Source organism: Perca fluviatilis, chromosome 4 (genome assembly GCF_010015445.1).
Source record: "Perca fluviatilis chromosome 4, GENO_Pfluv_1.0, whole genome shotgun sequence".
Taxonomy (NCBI): Eukaryota; Metazoa; Chordata; class Actinopteri; order Perciformes; family Percidae; genus Perca; species Perca fluviatilis.
Window position 1 is genome coordinate 34,904,169 of NC_053115.1, and position 22,829 is coordinate 34,926,997.

General features: G+C 41.8%; 1 protein-coding gene across 1 annotated transcript in view; it reads right to left on the bottom strand.

Moving 5' to 3' along the window:
* The window catches only part of setd5 (SET domain containing 5), a 66,270-nt gene extending 45,327 nt beyond the window's left edge, over positions 1-20,943 (bottom strand). Inside the window, exon 1 of the mRNA XM_039798479.1 lies at positions 20,490-20,943. The gene's annotated coding sequence lies outside the window, so the exon portion shown is untranslated. The remainder of the gene's footprint in view (positions 1-20,489) is intronic.
* Between the last annotated feature and the right edge of the window lie 1,886 nt (positions 20,944-22,829).

The window sequence follows — 22,829 nt, forward strand, 5'->3', positions numbered from 1 at the left end:
CGTTATTGCTGGTCCGTTGAAACAAGCACTAACTTTAGCTAGCGTTCATTTTAGGTAAGCTATCGTAGCTAAGGCTCTATTCGAAAAAGCAGAGAGACAAACAGGTGAACTTGTGAAAGCCACTGCTGTAGATAGAGATGCCGCAATCCTGTTTTTAGCCTCCGATTTTTGATAATCAATGAGCAATACTGCTGATAGAAGGCCGATACCCATCACTTTTTGTTTTGTTTAGTTATAGCCGCTGATATGGCTGTGTAAAGTATTGGCCAGTTTGCCTGTTTGTAGTGTATTGGGATCTCCACTAGGCAGCAGTGTAACCGGATATATAATGGTGTGTCACTCTTTAGTAAACCTATGAATGAACACAGTTCAGTCTTGTTTCTTATACCCTTTTCCTACCACAAATTAGCACATATATGCGAGTTTTTGAACTGGAAAATCTGCTAATGATGGACTCCTTTCCCATTGCAAGTAGACGAGTATGCGTTTGATTTTTTCAAGAACGCACCGGAAAACGGGTGTTATTGACTTTTCCTGCTACAGCTTACAGTGTACAAAACTGCAAACTCTCCTGTACCTTTCTTATACATCCATGTGCTGTATTCACTTGATATCTTTGCTACTAAACTTAAACTCTCCTCTGTTGCGACCGCTTGCTCTGCAGGAAACAAGGTGAGATTCATAATAACGCGTGTACCCGGATTTCAAAACAGACCACAATGGCAGCTTGTTTGGAATACGATCTTACGAAATGCGTTTCTGAAAACATTTTATGTGAGAAATAGGCTATGCAGTTGCCTAATCTGTCTTCACTTCAGACCGACAGTGGTCAGTTTAAAAGATTTTCTTGAGTTTTTGAGAGGCAGAAGCCTGCTTTCTAAAGTTTCTGCGACGCTATCAGAATACATTGCACGGCTGCTCATATAAAAATAAATGGGAAGCAGCAAAATGACAGTGAACACACCGGGACACACTCCCCAGATGGGGGGGTAGTCTCTACAGCGTTTAGCCGAGAAAAATTGAGCATCATGTGGCGATGACAGAAAGGAATAGGCACCAAAACGACTAATTATCGTTGCTTGTGTTACTATCTGGTGTTTCGGTGACGCCTTTTTTTTCCTCACTCTCCGCGGTGAGCTTAAACTTGCCATGCTCCACTGGGTGACGACTCTCCAACTATTGTTTTGTTCGTAGTACTGATGCGCAACTTCACTACACATGAACAGGCAATCATCAGGCACAGGCATGTTGCTCTCTGCGGAGAGTGTTTAACTATAGGTGTGTAGTAGTTTATCGGCAGCCAAAAGAGATTAATGCTGAGCACCTGATCGCGTGTTATTTGTAAATATCGACTGATAATGATCGGCGTTTGATCAATCGGGGCATCCCTAGCTGTAGATGTACAGAACTGAGGTCAGTTAGAGTGTGCACGGAGAGGAGGGGCTATTCACAGAAAGGTCCGTTGTCAATGTGTTTTGAGAATGAGAGGGAGAGCTGGACAAGGAGGGGCTGAGTGAATCAACGTGCACTGCTCTAAAGTGAAATCAAGTTTTATCCTTTTTTTTTAAATTGTAGAAAGAAAATAGAAAATCAGTATGTGGCGGTCAATGTTGAAGCGAACCGACACAAGTAAATCAATGTATGGGAAACACTCCATACAACAGGTTAACAAGATTGTAGCGTCTAAGCAATTACCGGTATTTGAGGGTGGGACAAGTCCACTTTTTAAAATCATTAGTTTCGACCACCCACGTTTACTATGCTTTTTGTTGTAAACACATCAAGAACATCAGTCTATCCACTTGGCGCTCTTCAGAAGCTGTTCCATTCAGCTTGCTTATTGAGGAAATGCCTGCTTGCACGCTGCTTTGTCACTTTTGTGATTAACTGTCATTAACTGTTAACTGACAAGCAGGCAACGCTTTCCATTTGTACTCGAAAATTGCACATTGAAATTAAACCTGTGGCAGCTGCGACAAGGACTGAGCCTCTGTACATGGGGCGCACCAGATGAGCTACCCAGGCGCAAAAGGGTATTCTACAATAACTTTGAATGCACCACAAGGCTTACAAAGTCGCAAGTGACAACCCATGAAGTCCCGTCTGTGATGTTTTTCCGACAGCATTTTAACCGTGTTTAAGCCAACTACTAGCTAACGGTTGGCTAACGCTACCTGCTGCCAAGTGTGGTGGTAACTACAGTCACATGCAGCAATGCTTCAGTTGCCTCTGATGTCCATTATGGGTGGTACGGTTCACAAAACCCACAGTTCGGTTCGTATCACAGTTTTAGGGTCACGGTTTTCGGTTCTGAACGGTTCTTGTTATTTATTCTTTTAATCTTTAACACTGCAGAAATATACTTAAGCATATGATATATAGCTAAAATTAGCATATTGAATGCATGTTGCACAATACATGCACACAGTGGCAGTTCAATCTATTGTTTTATTTCCACTGTCATCATAGGTAACATGAAATCCAAAATGTTCCCACACACCAGACTATATACGACGATGGCGCATCCTCCAACTCCGGGTATCCTTCCTTATCTCTCCCACTTGACATTTCTGCATGTGACGTGACCTGCAGCAGCAGCACTCCATACTCCACTTGATGAGTGGTCGGCTCGGAGCCTCTCAAAATCTATCGAAAATCTTTTAAACTGACCTTTGTCGATAAAAAAACCAGACAGATTCAGCAACTGTATGGCCTATTTCTCGCTTAAAATGTTTTCAGAAACACATTTCGGTGAACTATTTTTGTAAAATACAAGATTGTATTCAGAACGAGACGACCATTAGAGTCTGTTTTGAAATTCGGGAGCAGCAAGACCCACGTGACGCGTTCGTCAGCTGCCATGTGTTGCGTGCGTCACGCTCATCCCCCTCGTCATTTCCAATAAGTGTTTTAAAATAGGTGTCGGAAGTGGGCACTACGGCAGTAAGTGGTTGGTGCACATTAACAGTGTAATGACGAACTGTGCGACGCACACACGCTCTGAACCGAAACAAGCTAACCAAGCGGTTCGGATGTTTTTTCATGAACTGTACCACCCTTAAAGTCCATTTCGGAGCTCCAGAGAGCAGCGCAGGCATTTAAGTGGTTCCAAATGAGGCACCGAAATCCTGTTGCTATCCATTCGTTTAGGCACTGGTGCCATATTAGCACGGATTTCAGTAACCAACCCTGATCACTTGGTTGTGAAAAGTGCATCCACAAACATCTGAATGTCATCAAATGCTTAAAATAATACTGCACATTAGCACATTTAGAACAAATATCCACATTTACAGAAACAAGGATGCATTTTCAAATTGAATTGCATTAAAATAAATAAATTGAGTCCCTTCTAACCATATTAAACAGTAGGAGATAAAATGAACAAATATAAAACAGGTAGCTCAAATAAAGCAATCCGATTGGTTCATAGTGTAATATATAACCATATACAACCATATATAGCGGCTATGATTCCAATTCCTTTGCACAACAAGTAGCACTCCGTCTGAGAAAGAAGCGTTAGACTAATGAACTGATAGCTGGTGCCACCGTTGGAAGTTGGCACACACTGCCATGAAATAAAGCTGGTTTAAAATCAGCAAAGTAAGCGTTCAAGTGTACACTATAGGGGTGGAACCAAGCCCCCAGGAAGAGCGCCATGTCTTAAAGCCACCATGGGCTTAGCGGATACGGGTGGAACTGCACCCCATGGCCCAGAAAGAGACACTTGATGGAACAGAGCCATCGTTAAGGTTATCAATTCCAGCTGTGCTTTTCCTACTACGACAAGTCAAAACGTCTGCTGTGAAAAAGGTCCATCGGCTAGTAGCTAACATCAGCGGTAGCTAGCATGGATGTATTAAGAGAACAGTAACACGATACATAGCTATATGCCTACATAACGTTACTACAGACATAGTGATTACATTGCCTTGGTTCTCTCCAAGGGCTGTATGCTTTAAAGCTTATAACGTGGATGAGCTCTGTTCACGAAACTACAGGCTAACCTCAGTAGCTAGCGCTAGCTAGTATCACGACAAAATTATTAAATCTCCTTGGTTGTCTAAATACTAGGGGTGGTACGGTTCATGAAAAAACACCCGAACCGCTCGGTTCGCTAGTCTCGGTTCGGAGCATGTGTGTACCGCACGGTTCGTCAGTACACTGTTAAGCTGCACTAACCTCTTACTGCCATAGTGCCCACTTTTGACACCTATGTTAAAACACTTACTGGAAATGACGAGCGGGATGGGCGTGACAAACGCAACCCATGGCAGCTGATTGGACGATTGCGTCACATGGGTCTGGCTGGTCCCAAATTTCAAAGCCAGACTGTCATGGCGGCTCGTTCAGAATACGATCTCAAATTGTACTAAAATTTTTCACCGAAACGTGTTTCTGAAAACATTTTAAGCAAGAAATAGGCCATGCAGTTGCTGAATCTGTCTTCATTTCAGATCGACAAAGGTCAGTTTAAAAGATTTTGGTCAGATTTTGAGAGACACCGAGCCGACCGCTCCTCAAGTGGAGTGGGGTGCCGCTGCAGGTCACGTCACGTCACCTGCAGAAATGTCAAGTGGGAGAGAGGCTGCCCAGAGCTGGAGGATGCGCCAGCGTCGTTTATAGTCTGGTGTGTGGGAACATTTTGGATTTCATGGTACCTATGATGAAATATAACAATATAGAACTGCCACTGTGTGCACGTTTTGTGCAACATGCATTCAATATGCTAATTTTAGCTATATGCTGAAGTATATTCTGGAGTGATAAAGAAAAAATAAGAACCGTACTGAACCGAAAACCGTGACCCTAAAACCGTGATACGAACCGAACCGTGGGTTTTGTGAACCGTACCACCCCTACTAAATACATCCATTCTTTATTTAGATAAACATGTAAATGATCAGGAACAATGAAAACACGTTTATTGTTAGTGAATATTTTATACAATGAAAACGGTGAGTTCGTGAGTTCGCATAATTGTAAGAGACACGAGATAGAAGCTCATGAACGAGCATGTTGCTACGACAACACAAACAAACGGTTGCTGGTGCGCATGTCCATCGTTACATCATGGGCCAGTCAACGTGGAAGATCCGAGCTCCATCATTGCTCTATGCTCTTTTGAGCACTTTCATTGGAATGTACATCTAAATACATCCATGGGTGGAACGGTACGCAGACAAGGGTGCGGGAAGGGGGGTGCTGAGTTTTTTTTTTTTGATAATTACTAATTCGCTGTCTGACATTATTTATATTTTTCTATATCAAATAATGAGGCAAATAGCAAAAAAGGGTTATGGATAGGTTTGAATATAGCCTACTAAAAATTTACTGTTATAGCTGCAATTGAGGTGAGTCAAGTGGCGTGACTCACTGAGAAGCGAGCAGGCTGAGACTAGTGGACTGAACGTTAGTTGTAGAGAAGAATATGTTGCAGAAAAGGATACAAGATTTTTTTCTTCCGGCATAGTAATGCGGCTAAAATTAGCAAGATTTCATCTGTATATGTTACAGTTGATGTTTCCTCGTCCACCGCCGAGGCAAAATCTGTTGGGGCAGCTGAAGAGCCTCAGTCTGAAAGAACATTAGCAAGCAACTCGGCTAACATTAGCAGCACCATCATAGCATCTAACGATAACTTTACAGAAGGATTTGAAAAACCCCGTCAGCCAAGCAACTTAAGTTATCCTGGAAGGAGGTTCGGGACAGAAACTTTTGAACGGTCTTTTCAGCTGAGATGAGAATGAATAATAAGCCATTTCTTGTGTCATTTGTTGTGCTAGAGTGCCATCTACTTGGCACAATTGGTAATTATCCTGAAATACGGGAATATGTTCAGCTTACTTCCTGTTCATGTGTGGAAAAGAACTACGGTTTACACGCTGGTTCAGTGTCTCCTGAAACTTTGGTTATTCTGCAAAAAGAATAACTTGCTTTAAAAGATAATTCCGTTCCCTGTGAGGGCAATGCCTGTAAGTATGATTGTTTTCATTGCATATGTTTTGTGTAACAGAAACCGCTGTGACGTGGTTAGGACACATTTGCTGTGGAGAAGGCAAAAGTTAGGAAATTGTTGGCGAGGTCATTGCAGCCTGATTATTATCATATATTTTCAAGCCAAACATCTCTGGTGTGGTTTTGACAATCAGAAAAGTAATTTATCTTAGCTATATACTGAAACAGGGTAATGATGTCAAGTGCGCTTCTGTGATGTTAGGGTGCGCGCAGTGGAGTAAGAGTGGCAAGTGCTGTCGCATAATTGTGGAACGTGGAATTTGTGGCTGCCCAGGACTTTTCTAAAACTTCTCACTCCCACCCATACACTGCGCTAAAATTACTTATTTAGCTGTCAAAATTAGGGGTGGTACAGTTCACAAAACCCACATTTCGGTTCGTTTCACGGTTTTAGGGTCACGGTTTTCGGTTCTGTACGGTTCTTGTTATTTTTTCTTTTAATCTTTAACACTCCAGAAATATACTTCAGCATACGGTATATAGCTTAATTATCCACAATGTAGGATACAGTATTAAATAATTATATAGTTATATCATGTAGTCTAATCATGCACAAACTGAATTTGACTTGACTTTAAGCACATTATTAAGACCATCTCTGAGGAAAGCTAGCTGAGATTTTGATACAGCAAGAGGGAAGCCACTGTCGTGATTTAAACAAGCTTTTCATTTATTTGGCAAAAAAAAGGAGAATGTGTATTGCCATCTACAGGAACTTATGTGAATGTTTTGCACATGAAGATTGAAATATTACAGAATATCAATTGAAATAACTTGCATTTATCAAACTGACAACTTCAGTGTAGCGCTTACAAAAATGTATCCCAGGGCTTGACATTAACTTTTTGAGGCACTTGTCCTTCGGACAAGTACATTTACGTTTCACTTGTCCATGCATAAAAGTCACTTGTCCGGGTAAAGATTCATCATTTTATAAAAAAAATTGTGTTTTGCTAATGCAGAATTTGAACAAACCGTTGAAAGCATCCAAACACTATCAACATTAATACAATTCTGTTGAAACAGTAGAAACAAACGTGCCCCAACAATAGATTTCCCCTTCAACAAGAAAAAGGATCTCCAGACTCCAGAATACAAAGTAATATGTTGCGGCGGCTGTGCAGAAATCAATATATTGAGATTCTAAGTCAGTATTTTAAAGTTTGTCATCACTTTCAGATTCCTAGTCAATATTCTAAGTTACTTAGTCAATATATTGAGATACTAAGTCGATACTTTGAGATATTGAGTCAATATATTGAGATACTAAGTCAATATTTTGAGATAAGTCAATATATTTAGATACTAAGTCAATATTTTGAGATAAATCAATATATTGAGATACTGAACAATATAGTGAGATATTAAGTCAATATTGAGATACTAAGTCAATATTTTGAGATAAATTAATATATTGAGATACTAAACCAATATATTGAGATTTTAAGTCAATATTTGACAGTTTCTCATTACTTTGAGATTCTTAGTTTATATTCTGAGATACTAAGTCAATATTTTGACCAGAGGTAGTGGTGACTTGAACTTCTACTATATCTAAAATAATTTTGTAGACATACAATGGATTTTGCCACTAAATGTTGGTGTTAACTTTTTTATACAATTTCACAAATTTCTACCCGGCAGAGGCTGATTTACCAAAAGGATCCTTTTAAAAAGGTGTAGCTACTTTACAGTTGATTATTACCTGATATTTAATCTGCATATATTATTATTATTTTTTCAAAAAGGAGCAAAACCAACAATACGTTAACGCGGGCTTGTTTATTGCTAAGGCAAAATTAAATGATTTATTAAAAATGTAACAACAATAACAACCACTGGATAGGAAAAGGGTATTATTTTACAACAACTTTGAATGCAGCACAACGCTGGCGGGCGGAATTTCAAGTGAGCGCAAAATCTGTGTTTTTCCGACAACAGCAGCGGCACACTGTCATATGTTCCTCTCCAGTGAAATACAGACAGACATACTTTTACACCGTTTAGCTGTCAGAATTGTAACTGTTTACTCCGCTGCTAACGATAGGCTAACGTTACTTGCTGTTGAGTGTAGTGTTAACTAAGCGTAACATGCGGCGATGTTTAGGTTGCCTCTAACGTCCGTTTTGAGCACTCCGAGAGAACGCGCAGGCATTTCAGTGGCACCGCGTTGCAATTCGGTCCGGTAGATAACGGTCGTTAAGGCACCGGTGCCGTGTTAGCACCGGGTCTCCTTTTCTGTCAACGATGGGCGGGAGGTAGCTAACGTTAAAGGCGAGTTAGCAAGCCAACGTTAGCTAACTAACACCGGCAGGTTCACCGTGCTTTCATGCTGCATTGCTTCCAGAGAACGAGCTGAACAAGGGCTGGGTACGTTACGCGGTCCGCTGACCGGTATTGCGGGGGAAAGAAATTATCGTTTCAAATCTGTAACATAGACGTAATGAGTGGCACATGACGTTAACTAACATGGCATTTTAGTTTGTTTGAGTTTTAACTTGTCCAGTGGGACAAGTAAATTTCTCTTCCACTTGCCCTACAAAAAATCCACTTGTCCCGGACAAGCGGACAAGCCTTAATGTCGAGCCCTGTTATCCTTTAAAAGAAAAAGAGAGGAACTCTTAAAGCTCCGTCTTTTGAGTAAGTCAGAATACGTTAAACATAAAAACAGTTTACATTGTTAGTTAATTTCCTATCCTGGGCTGGGACACACATATGGTTTGATAAAGTACTTATTGGACTTATCATTGTACTTACAATAACGACCGTTAGGTCCTCCTGTATACGTCTCCTCTCCGTTTTTTCCTGCATCCACCGTGTGCGTTTGTGTGTGTGCGCGCGTCAGTCGCGTGGAGAACTGAGCAGCCCCGCCCGCTGCAGAGACCCGACAGGATCTAAACTGCAGCCGCTCTGTCAGTACCCGATCCGTTCCACCGGCACGATCCGTTCTGCGCATGTGCAAGATGAAACGTATGCCATGACGTATGCGCAGATAATAATACCGTTTTACGACCTGCCCAATCTGTTCCACGCTAGCCTCCACCGGGATAGCTAACAGCTAATTCGGCTAACCGCTAGCCGACAGCCTTCAGTCTAAAATACCGCATGCGCAGAACGGATCGTGCAGGCAGAACGGACAGCTAGATTCAGTCTAAAATAACGTTAAGTCAAACATAATGGGAAAACTACAGCTAAATTAAGACTTTACAGTAATAACAATAAAGACAAGTATTGAGTGATTGTATTTTAAACGAGCACAAGTAGAACTGACGTAACAGCTGTTATATATGTTAACGTTTATTTTCAAGTTTTATTTTGAGGTAGGGCTGGGCGATATGGCTGAAAACTGTATCACGCTGTATCTCGCTGCGGCACTCACTTTCCACTTATCGCTACACGCCGCCGGTTCTGTTATTGTAGAATCCAACACGAGACAGCAATGTGGCGCAACCAAACTTGATACTGTTACATGATTGGCTGTTAGAGTGTCAATCCCTACGTTGCTAGGTTACCAGAGAGTGAGTGCCTTTGTTCATGCAACCAAACTTGCTTTGCAACTTCTGGTTTCTTCCGAAGAAGAAAAACAAGTTATCGAACGTTTTATCGACCGCATTTTCTATTGATATTGATTACGTGTCTATCGCGATACATATCGTTATCGTTTTATCGCCCAGCCCTATTTTGAGGGTCTTTTAAAGTTTACATGCTGTCTCAGCTAGCGGTTAGCCGAATTAGCTGTTAGCTAAACTAACGTTATCTTAACTGTGGAGGCTAACGGCAGACCGCTACAATCAGCTAGCGGTTAGCCAAATTAACCGTTAGCTAAACTAACATTAGCTTCCCGGTGGAGGCTATCGGCAGACCGCTATAATCACCTAGCGGTCCGCCGAATTAGCTATTAGCTAAACTAACGTTAGCTAGCGTGGGAACAGATTGGGTAGTGTCGTAAATCCTCGTACCACAGCGCATGCGTGAACATCTTGCGCATGCGCAGAACGGATCGTGCCGGTGGAACGGATCGGGTACTGACACGCTCCAGCGAGTGAAAAAACGTTACAGTACATTGATGTTAAAATGTATACAGGTTGGCATGATGGCCTGAAATGTTTTGCACGGTCTTTCGCTGTACGTTTTGTTGGTAACTTGTTCACACCTCTTCTTTCGCGCGAAAGGGAAACACACTGAGGTCGCATACGGGGCACCTGACGGGCACGAGGCCACATTGCGCATGCATCGAACCGTGCGGCACACACACTTTCCGCTCCTTGCGACCATGCATTTGCGCGGCACTCAGACACCGCAAATCGTTAACAATGAAAAGAGAACTCCCTGCCAAGTTCAATGATACCTCACACAAGACTCTACGTCATACAGTTCATTATCTGTGAAAAGGGGCGTGGCTAAAGCATAGGGGGCGGGTCAAACCATCCCCAATTAAAAAGGAACTCTGTGCTGAGTTCAATGATATCTTACACAAGGGTCTACATCAAACGGGTCATTAGTCATAAAAGGGGGCGTGGCTTAAATATCTGGGGGCGGGCTAAACCATCACCAATGAAGAAGGAAGTCTCTGCTGAGTTCAATGATACCTCATACAAGGGTGTATCACATGTAGACCACACATAAGTTTCATGTAAATCGGATGATGTTTGTCATATAAGGCACATTTCCTGTTGCCAGCCCCCTGCTGACCAAAAGTCAATTTTGGCCTGTAGGTGTCCTCAGGCCTAGACCCTTGTAAATCGTGAGAAATTTTGAGCAGATACAACGTACACTCAAGTTACAACAACTTCTTTGTTCATCGCCAAACACTCAAAATGGCCGCCACGCCACGGCCACACCGTCTGACGAAAAGTTTTTCTTTTAATAACTTTTCATCGTTAAGGTGTTGGGATGGTACATACCAAGTTTGAAGTCCATCGGATGAAATCTCTAGGAGGAGATCATTAAAGTATAGCACCTTGACTTTTAGGCCTACTTCCTGTTGCCACTAGGGGTCGCTATGACTTTAAGTAAATATCGGCCGTTATTTGTACTCTTATGAATCCTAAAAAGTTTCCATAGATATAAACACTAGATGTCGCCTTGACTACGGCAGTTCATTGGAACGAATTCGTCAACAGAGCCGCCATCTTGGAACAGGGGAGTCACTCCTCTTTAATGCATCAGCGTCAATGTAGGCAAAGGTCTAATGGAAATAAAATCACCATAAATCGTCATGAATGCGATTTTCTAGTTTTTGTGGTTCGTTCCAAAGGTCGGACATGTATTTATGATTGAGTCCAAAGAAAAATTAAGCTTTTGATATTAATATAATCTACTTTGTTCAAAATGTAATGCCTGTAAGCCTAGGTTTATAGTCCCATTCTTCCACTTGATACTGCTTCCACTTAAGTAAACTTAAGATGAACTATCGACTACAAAACAAAGAGACTAATGTGTTAATACAAAGAATATTTATTATGATCGGTTCACAGATCTGAGTCCAAATGGAAACTTCACCCTTCTGAACTAAGAGTTTCTGCTTCAAAGTGAAGTTTAAACAGACTGAAATGTCAAGGCTCACTCCTCCACTATTTATTTCTGTATGTATTTATGCGTTAAATATAACTTTAACGGGCACTGAGCTCCATCCTGCAGCCGCAGATGGTCTCTGTTGCCCCGCTGTAGCTTCTCTCCGTCCGCCTGCCACCGGCAAACTTAGTGGAACTTCCCGCCGATATCGACATACAGGTCGTCCTGGACTAAGTGTAAGATGCTCCCGGACTATGTGTAAGATCCTCCCGATCCCCACACTATCTTTGGCCGGTCCGATCTGGATCAGCGGGGACCGGCACAGCAGCGAGGCAAAGCTGTGTTTTTGCCCGGGGGAAGATATATATATATATATATATATATCATAAAACACATTGTCACCTGTTAAATGTTATCCCTTGCCGTTTGTTCTTTTCATTTCCTCAATCGAACATCAATAAGCAGCACAAAAGTCCGGCATCTTTAGCGTTGATCTGAATGCTGGAAAACTTCGGACCCCTGTTCCAAGATGGCGGCGGTCTTGACGTATGCTTAGAACCTCAAGGCGACATCTAGTGTATATATCTATGAAAAGTTTCGAGCCAGTTGGACAATGTACACTTGAGTTACACCCACTTCCTGTTTCGGCGGCAAAACGCACAAAATGGCCACCCTGCCACGGCCACCCCTATGACGAAACGTTTTTCTTTTAACAACTTTTCATCTTTAACATCTTACGATGGCACAGACCAAGTTTGAAGTTGATTGGATGAAATCTCTAGGAGGAGGAGTTAAAGTACGACATGTGGAAATGCCCAAAATCGCACTAATTTCGAACTTTGAAATCAAAATGGCGGACTTCCTGTTGGGTTTAGGGTATGGCTCTAATGAAGTTTTTTGTACATCTTGACATGTTACATATGTGTACCAAGATTCGTGAGTCTACGTTAAACACACTGCAGGGGCTCAATTTTTTTATCATTCTAGGGGGCGCTAGCGAGCCATTTTTGTGCGTCTATTCCCGAAACCTTTAAAATACGTAAATTTTCACCAGACTTGATGCGACCACCAAATTTGGTGAGTTTTTGCATATGTTAAGCCCCTCAAAAAGCCAATTCATTTGACGGGAAAAAGAATAATTCCTTCAGTTTCAATAGGGCCTTCGCCGCTGTCAGCGCTCGGGCCCTAATTACCCGATTATTGCTACGTTATCACGACATCTCCCAGCCATTTTTCACCGCAGAAAGCTGCTCCATGCCTGGCTAAAGCGAATATAGTTAGCCTCAAGAAACAAGGCGTCTGTTCCAACTAACGTTACGGTTCCGAGCCGCGACACTGGAAACGTTACACTAATCTACAACAGTCTCTCGCCTGTACTTACTGTAACTGACTGGGAAACCGAAGTTTTCCCAAATTTGCTATCTTAAAGAGGCCGGCGGGTCCTCTAACTCTTGTGGGTCGCCACCACTCACTATACTCGTCCTTAGCGCGGCTATCTCTGACTCACTATAACTGCATACATAGGCGAGCCCGACTACATAGGCGGCGCACCAATCAGAGCTTCAGAGCTAAGGCGGGGCTACAGATTAGGTTTATTTTATTTATTTTTATACCGAGTATTCTCCGTATAAATTCATGCACCGAACCGTGACGACCATACTGTTTCGGTTCAATACGAATACATGTACCGTTCCACCCCTAGTACACTATAGCTCATTTCAGTCCGTGCTATGTTGTGATTATATCACAGCTAAGGTGTGACGCGATCACAACATACCATGGTGTCATGAGCTATTGCTTAATTAACATCCATTGACCTCTCACATATATTTTGATATATATCTTAAAGTGCAAAGTTTGCTCTAGCAAGTTAACTGGCAGCTAAGAAATTGTACAATTGATTGTACAGCCTATTTTTCTTTTATCATGCAAAACAAATGTCATAACAGTATTAATCTGTCAAAATTTGGTTATCCGGTTGAAAATGGTGGATGCCTGGATAGCTCACCTGGTAGAGCGGGTGCGCATATATGAGGTTTACTCCTCGACACAGCGGCCGCGGGTTCGACTCCGAATCGCGGCCCTTTGCTGCATGTCATTCACCCTCTCTCTCCCCTTTCAAGTCTAAGCTGTCCTATCATATAAAGGCCTAAAATGCCAAAAAGAAACAGGAATTATTGTTTTTACTTGTGTATCATTTCGTTTCGCAACACTGTGTTGTACAATGACAATAAATGAACCTTGATCTATGTTGTTAATATTACAATCTAATATGATTCACAATTGTTTCTATTGTCATGGTGACATAACAGTTTGAGCACAACCAAGGAGAGAAAAAAAAATTGCGTGCAAGCACTCACACAGCCAAAACACAGTGCGCTATTTCAACAGCACTTTAATCATGATGGTATACAAGTAGTCTTTCGGAAACTCTCTGAACCAGGCTAAATAAAACAATTATGTGGAGCAATGGAACAAACCTTTTCTCACTACAACAAAGCAATCATAGGCCTTGACCACAATTACAGCAGCCAACTGTTTATCCAACTGCACACAAATATAAACAACTAAGCTTAGTCTGCACATGCTGGAGATGAGACTGGGATATATCGTCACTGGATAATGCTTCAACTCTAGCACCCATGTGGGTGTTGTCATTCTGAGTGGTTGAGTGTCCTGGGAGCGCAGTGTGGCCTGCCATTAACACAGCAATGTCCAGCTGCCTGCATGGACCGGGACCAGACGGGATGAGAGACACACAATGGAGAACAAAGGCCAACTAGGTGCTCTAAGAGGGGTGGGGGTGGGGAGGAGCAGTCGACAGCAGGGCCAGCATGACACAAAATCAATCATCTGTTTCAGAGCAAACAAGCCAACCACCGTCCGTTTGAGGCTCAGTAACCTAGGGGAGGAAAAAAGAAAGGACTACGAAAAAATACTTCTGTCTGCTTGACTACCTCTTTCTGATCTACTTCCGTTTCCTTTTTCCCTCTGAAGTCAAGCTAAAATCAGGCTACTTCTATGGAATTAATTAATTCTTATCATAAATACCTAACCATGGCGGCAGCCAACCTAGAAGAAAATAACAGATATTGAAGTCAAAACCTAACCTAAAACCTTAACTGTTGTGCATCTGAGATTAACATGTTATATTTAAAGTGCTTTAGAGGGAAAGCCACTTAGTCTTCACTTCACAATGACCGTATTCTCTGTAAGCCAGGTCTACTCCCAAATGTGGAGAGAGGGATATTTTTCAAGTAGTAGTCTCACAGAGGCAAGAAGTCCATAACAGCCATCTTGTTGTTGGATAAGCTCATGCTCTGGCATAACATAAACCAGAGACACCCTCTGTCTCTCACACGTGATCTCACTGCATAACAAACACATTTACATGACATTTACATTTCCTCATTTGACCAACAGTCTTATTCAGAGCGACTTGAGGGCTTGCCCTGGCTCCACCTCGCAATAACATTTGTAGCACAACATATATGTGAGACAACTAGACAATGCAAGATTGCAAGGTGTCACACAAAGTAAAATCATTCAGGATTGGCAGACATTTTGAACTGTTGTAGGGCTTCAGTTGTCCCACATTCAGGAAAGTGTGTGTGTGTACGATGGGCAAACACAACAGCAATTTGCAAAGAACAACATTTCAGAAAACATAACAGCAAAATAAAAAAACACGACAGCATTTGGAGAGATTCAAACAGTTAAAAGGTAGGTATGTATGTATTGGACAACGATTCCTCATCGCTGATTGGATTCACTGTCAAGTCTGCAACAAACGGAAGAACTTATTTTTTGGGATTTCCAGCAGACTGGATGCCTTGCTGCACATTAGTGCCTTTTCCGGTTTGAGTCTCACCAAATGCGTTTGTGTTTTGTGAGATATCAATGTTTTCTGAATTCTTTTGTTTTCTGAAATCTTTTCCTAATTTGCTTTTGTGTGTTCCGTTTTAATGTGTTGTACTTTGCCCTTCAGGGCCACGGTTAAAGGTGGGGGGAAAGGCCCTTATGAACTGGAAAAATCTGACACCAACCATTGGTTTCCTCTTTTTTTTAGCATGCTGCTCTTCATTACAAAACAAGACAGCTGTGAGCAGGTTGGTGTAGAGTGGCTTGACTCTCATGGTTGTTTTTTATTCTGCCCTGCTGCTTATTTGCTCTCTCTTTCTCTGCCTGACAACACCCTCTGAGTAAACACACTTGGAAATGTGCTTGTATTGCAATCTTGGTTTCACCTCCCATAAAGTATTTAGTATTTTAATCAATCATTACTTGGTCTCCTTAGTTACATGAAAGAAAAAGACACAGGACCAGGGGAAAGGAAAGATAGGAGGATGTGTTGAAGCCTAAAATGTCTGAGAATTTTTCCTGCTATACGCTCAGCCAAGTATCACAAGCGAGACAGGCAGTGTCTCAGAAAAGTCAAGAAAAGTAAATGAAGAAGAAAACATAAGGGTGCAATAAAAAATATGATAGTAACAAATAGAGATGGTCCGATACCACTTTTTTGCTTCCCGATACCGATTCCGATACCTGAACTTGCGTATCGGCCGATACCGAGTACCGATCCGATACCAGCGTGTCATATATTTCATTATGTTTTAACATCTGTATACTACTATCTCTGTATGGATGTGATATGATTTCTTTCTTTGTTTTCGGTCTGGCTCAGGTTAAACTCTTTGTGAAACATGAACAAACGCAAACAAGGAATGCCCCAGAACTTTCTTTTATAGTTTTAATGAAAAAGAACATAAATAAACTACTTTAACGTAGATTTTCTTTAGGGCTTCATTACGTGGTATCGGATCGGTGCATAAACTCCAGTACTTCCCGATACCAGCGTTTTAGGCAGTATCGGAGTCGATACCGATACTGGTATCGGTATCGGAACATCTCTAGTAACAAAAAAAAGATCAGAACAGAGAGAGAGAGAGAGAGAGAGAGAGAGAGAGAGAGAGAGAGAGAGAGAGAGAGAGATGATTACATAGATTGCCTGCCTCACCCCCCTTTTGGCCTTGTTTTTCCCCCAGCCTCCTCCTCCATTATTCTCCCAAGAAGCATTGCTTCTTGGCATGAAACAGAATTAACCAGCACAGCCCTCTGCAACACCACTCCACAAACGCAGAGGAAATGCTGGGCCCTAGCGCCCCGCTCGCAAGGGAAAGGCATGTAAGGCAGGCGTAAGCAAAGATGGAGCAGCTCCAGAGCTCCTGCACCAATGGGAAGGCACTGATAAGGCAGGCGTCAGAGCGACTTGTTTTTAACCCCGTTGTGCAAGACGGCAAGCCACACAACAAACACACAGCAGCTGCAGAGGGGAAGATACAGAGAGGGGAAGGTAGATGGACTGGTGCTATATTTGTTCATATCTACATGATATACATTTTAAAAGCGTTACTTTTCATATGCTAAATATATACACACACTACATACAGGTGTGACTTAACAGCTGAATATTTTTATACAAGAAACATGACTTGATTTGTCTTCAAGAAAAAAGAAAGCTTCAGTTGCTAGACACTAATGAAATCAAACTACAATAAATTCAGAGAGAAAATGCACATGGTTGCTTATCACTTAAGTGAATTTAATATTTTTGCTTTCATAGGGAGGTGTAGATCCACAACACTGGCTTAGTTGACTTGGTCACACACACTGAACCTTATTAACATATCAATAGCTACACCTGCCCTCCATGTAATGATGCAGTGTCATCAGCATGCAAATGGTAAACTAAAAAAGGACAGGGTTCCCCCCTATTCCTATTCCTCACAGCAACACCCCCTGCTCCCTCTTACCCAACTGCCTGCATTGAGACAGAATTCTGTCTTCTTTTGGAAATGTGCCAATATTATGCTTCACTCCATTTTAAACAGTGCTTACACATTTTTATTATGTTTTCAAGGGCATGTCACCTTACGGTTACATTTCTTAGTTTGTGACCACTCTGTAAATGTGAAAAAGAATGATACAGACATATTTCCTTAGTAAACAAAAAACTAGGCCTGGCTAACCTTTCATGTCTGCACATTCCTCAGATCCCCAATGTTTTAGAGGCACATATTAGGACAGCAGGGCCCATCCTGCAGACAGCACCAAACACTAACACAGTGCTACTCTTGAAGGCAGTCCTATTTAACCAATTGTTTTAACTCAACACCCTTATGTTTTCTTCTTCATTTACTCACATATCTCACTCAAACACATAATCTGAAGGTGCTTGAGAGGCATGGAAAACCAACATGGCAAGTCAGTTCTCGACAGATCAGCAACAAGCAGCCAAGCAGTTCATTCTTAGCTTTCCCATGATGGCAGGGTGAGTTAATAAGGCACGTCAGGGTCAGGGGAAGTGCTGTAGGGGCTCATGTTTCCAATGGTTCTGAGAGGCCAGGTTTGCATGCTGCAGCCCACACAGTCTATTAAAAGATGTAAAACATATTCAGAGAATGTCAGTCGCAACCAATGAAACCAAGGCTCAGCGCACTGCAATCAGGCATCAAGATCAATACTTTGTGCTGGCACCCCCAGCAGAGCATAGTAATCTTTCTACTCATGAAGAAAGGTTGACAACAGCTCAGAAAAACACACTGTTATTTGAAGCCCCAAATACATTTTTCAATATCATATCAGTTTATTAAGTGTATTTTTAACTATGTTTAGTTCGAATGTGCTTGATTAGAGAGCACACTACTTTCAGTGAGCAACCAAGCACCAAATATGACTGACGGATACACCCTGACACCAGATGTTGTACTATTAATGTATTCAATCCAATTCAAGAAAAGATTTTTGAACGAGAAGAAAGAGTAATATGTCTCAAGTATGTACATCTTGAGTTATGTAAGACAAAAAATTCTCACTGCAGAGAGGTAGTTACACATTTATTGATCTAACCATGTCCGATAACGTCTTTCTCTTTGCTTGCTGTGTCCACTGCTCCGGACTATTGGCGCAGCACAATGCGAGGCTACGTGGTTTAGCTTAAAGGAGCACAGCTATTCAGGCGACGGTAAGGGCAGCCATTAGTGCTCGGAAAACGGGTCCTAATAAATATAAAACCTCGCCAACAACATACTGCAAGCTAGCAAAGTCACTATTTAATCTCTTAGCAGTATTCCTTGTCAACTGTGGTTGTCGCTAGATCACAGTTGTAAATGTGTTTCATTTGACCTAAAATGATTATCAGCTGCACTGAAAATTACAATGCGTAGCTGAAACCTGAAAACAGGACCTTTATTCGTGAAATCAACCCAATAGAGATAAAGATGAAATTGTAGCGCTCTCCTATAATTTAGAAAAGATCCGAATTAACGTTACCAAACCACGCAACGGTCTTAAAAAAACATAACAGCTGAGGTCGTTCACTTAGTCGAAACTTGTGATTGCTGCATTCCGACTCAACAATGCTGCTTGCACCAAGTCACACGTTGAAATAAAAATGGAGGCTAAAAAAGGAAACAAGAGCTCCCCTCTAACATGCCACCCATTCCTCTTAACCGCCACCGAGGCTGGGGGTTGGTAGGTGGGGGAGGTGAAGAAGAGCAAGTCACTACCCAACAGATCTGGATTTCTGATTGCTGGATACCACACACGGAAAAAACAAGCACAAATAGAGAAAACACAACCGAGCTTTCAGCTTGAGTCACACAACTAAGCGAATGTTACCAAAGACAAATGCATTACATTATGTAGCCAAACACCATCATGATGCAGACACCATATTTTTTTTTCTAAAACCAAACGTATTAGTAGCTACTTATTAGTAGTAGAAATGTACTGCAGTAATTACTTCAACTTACAAACGCGTCTTTAGGTGTATATGTAGCTAAAGGTTCACAGAGTTTGTGCTTTAGAGTAACGTTACTGGTTCAAAATAAGTACACAATCAACTGGAAAACATCCAAAAAGTTAGCTAAAATGCTAGTATAGCATTTGTTGCCTGTGGCTAACGTTAACCAATACAGCAGCTGGTTGCTTAGCTAACATGAGTCGCCAATAATGATCAAATTGCAAGATGTGTCATGTGTAACTTTAAAAACATTCGACAGTTTCGTGGTCCCATAACAACATGTAACCCATTGCTGTCAAAAGAACAACGCCAGGGTTGGTTTTAACAAGTGCACATTTACAACGTTACCTTACGCGGTCTGGTTCTATACTTCCTTACCTTAAGAGATGAGATGTAGGTCTACATTATATCCATACACATATCAGCATACTAACAACCACAACAACAACTATGCAACAAACGCGAATGGAGTAGATATGTGCTGCTGGAGTTGTTTTGACTGTGTTACGTTAGTGGTATGTTAATAAGCCTCTGCGGAAACACATTTTCTAAACTTAATTTATGTATTAATACAAACGAGATCAATGTTTAATGAAGTGGACTCAGGGCAAACATAATATCTCTAAGGGTAATATCATGTTAATAACGATAGCAAAAGGTGGTATGAAAACTGAGAACAAACTTAACTAAAGGCACCCCTAATGGACCAATACACGAGTCAAACTCTTGAAAACTTGCAGAATGGTGTTGAGAGCTTTGGGGACATGGTTGCTTAAAATACTGCAATGACATTGGCCATTATAAAATTTGTAATGTGGTGGATTCCCAGACTAACAAGCTAGCTATCAAAACAACACGAGGAGCTGATCAAAAAGTAATGGAAGATCCGTCCAGACACAGCTAAGAGCAGCCCTGCAAGGCAGATCATCAACACGGGCAGCTTTTTAGCCAGCCAAGCAAAAGCGACTTAAAAGTGGAAAGATAGTGAGGGCAACCAACTTGTTCTAATAAACTTAAGTGGACGCTTTAGCCAAGTTGGTAAGCTTTATGGCTGTGTCTGGTTGACTACTTGATTAGTACATGTATGTTATATTTATGTTACTGCCCCCATTTATATAAGGGGATATTAACACATATTTAAAGTACTCACCTAAAGAGGCATTCCAAACTTCAGCAAATGCATGTACAATGTGAGGTCCTTAGAGTATCCCAACATCAAATCCAACCAGACCAGTAGGCCTGAAGGTAGGCCTCGGAGTCTCCTGTATCCTTTACCCTTAAAAGTAGCTCCCTCTCCAGGGGTAGGAAACAAACTTCTCAGTGTCACCCACGCATAGGCGGAAAGTTAAATCCCCTGTCCTGTTCAGGTGCACTGCATCCATTGAATGTCTATTATAGATCCCCGGTGGATAATGTATTTTAGTGTATTGTATATATACAGTCGCTATTTATAATGGGGTATATGCTGCTGTATGTGATACTGGGCTCTGATTCTGTCTCGGGTCCTTACGTTCGCAGAGGCGCCCATCCCCCTCCTCCTCACCGGCATCGACCGCGGGTCCCAGCGAAACTGACACACAACCACGCCACGGGGTTTCCCTGGCGACAGTGCAGGGGCTCTCTCCTTGGGCGGCCCTTGCTGCGATATTCCGCCTCTCGCCAATGATTCGACAGCAATGTGTCAGTCATGTTACAAACGAGATATACGTGCAAGTCTTTGGTAAATTCCAGCGTCGATATTTTTTCTCCGTCAACTACGTCAATCGGGGCGGGCACTGCTTTGAGGAGGTCTGTCCGGCTGCAAAATTTCAGTTGCATTTATGATATGTGTGTACTGGTGGCGTACAAGGAGAGCAAGAGAGTGGCTGGATTCGGAAGATAATCTGACACCCAACAGAGGATCTTTACCTTCAGAATTTCGGGAAATGCTCTTTATTAAATTCAAATGCCATGGAATTGGAATTAATGTTTTTTATTTGAGGGTTATATTTATCTATTTAATGAGGAAGGAACTATCATGCAATTACATAGTAGCAAGCGTTAACTACAACACGGGGTCTCTGGGGCCCAGTTCCAGGGACACCAGAGGCAGGGTTAGCCCACTGGGTCAGCCCCACCTACCGGTACGTCAGATGAATGGAGCGTGAGGCTTATATATCCATGGTATGAGGTGTCGCTCTCTGGTAGCATTTCGGAAGGGGTTGGACCTCTTTATATAGTCTATGGGTTGGACAGGGAAATTGACCAGTGCTCATGCTTTGTAAATACTTTTTAATGGTCTATCTACTTCTGCTAGCTGCCGAAATCAGTCTATTCCCACACTCTGCAACAGACACTGAACAAGTAACGGACACAATTTAAAATACCTCTCAGCAGCGGACCCCAAAAATTCTTGGGAGTTGTACAAGAGAGACAGGCGAAAAAACGAGCACGACCTTTGCTTTGCTGTGATGTAATGCTAGTTATCGGCTTAGCTACCACGCACACTGGATTTACAAACAAAGCGTAGTCGTTATTTTCGTCGGATACAAGTAAAGAATAATTTTGGACGACTGCGATTTTTATAAACTAATAGTCACGGTTTCTTGTCCTGTCATGAGACTTGAGGGGTGGGGTGGGACTCTGATTGGCTGTGGTAATAGATGCCAACGTCATTTGTTGCAGAGGTCTGATCATGTGAATGGGTCTGATGAGCTATGGCTACGACATTAGACAGCGGAATAATACAATTGTTGCGGCTGTGAGGCTTCCATAATAAAACTGATTAAGACTCAGTTTCATAAATCAGAATTAGGAAATCACGCTTAGGGTAGGCCGAACAAAGCAGTATACGGATGTAGTATACACTGCTCCCTATATGTCATAGTGGCACAACTTAGCTTGACATCAGAAATGACAGACCATCATAATGGTATGTAATTAATGTAGTAACCATGAGGTACGTAATAAATCAGTCAAAGTACATTTTTCAATGTATTTGAAATAGGTTTCAACACAAGCTAGCTCAGCTGATGGCGAAAATGTATCTTTAATAGTCGAATTATATAAAAGAACAAACTATCCACAGCAGTAAGGTAGATATCAGTGAATTGACTTCTTTATGTTTGACGTTACTCATAATTTCACTAGTATATAAATAAGTTTTCTTAGAATAGCGCTTTCCCGTCCTTTTTGTGCATCTTCTCGTGATGTTGCCCTTTATAAACTTGACCACTAGAATACTTTGACAAAACATCATGATGTTAATAATTGAAAGACAGTTAATAAATTTCTCAGCCAGCCTCCCATGATAGGCAGTGAGCATATTTCACAATACTGCCATTGTAACTGCGGTGAAAAAGCAATGTCATATGGTCAGTCCAAACCACGCACTGCAATATGGCTGTTCAACCCTCCCCCACACTGCTTTCACTGCCACAGCTCCAGCAAATCTCTTTTATATGCAGTATGTATGTTTGAGTCTGTAAAGGTAAAACACGATTCAAGCTGC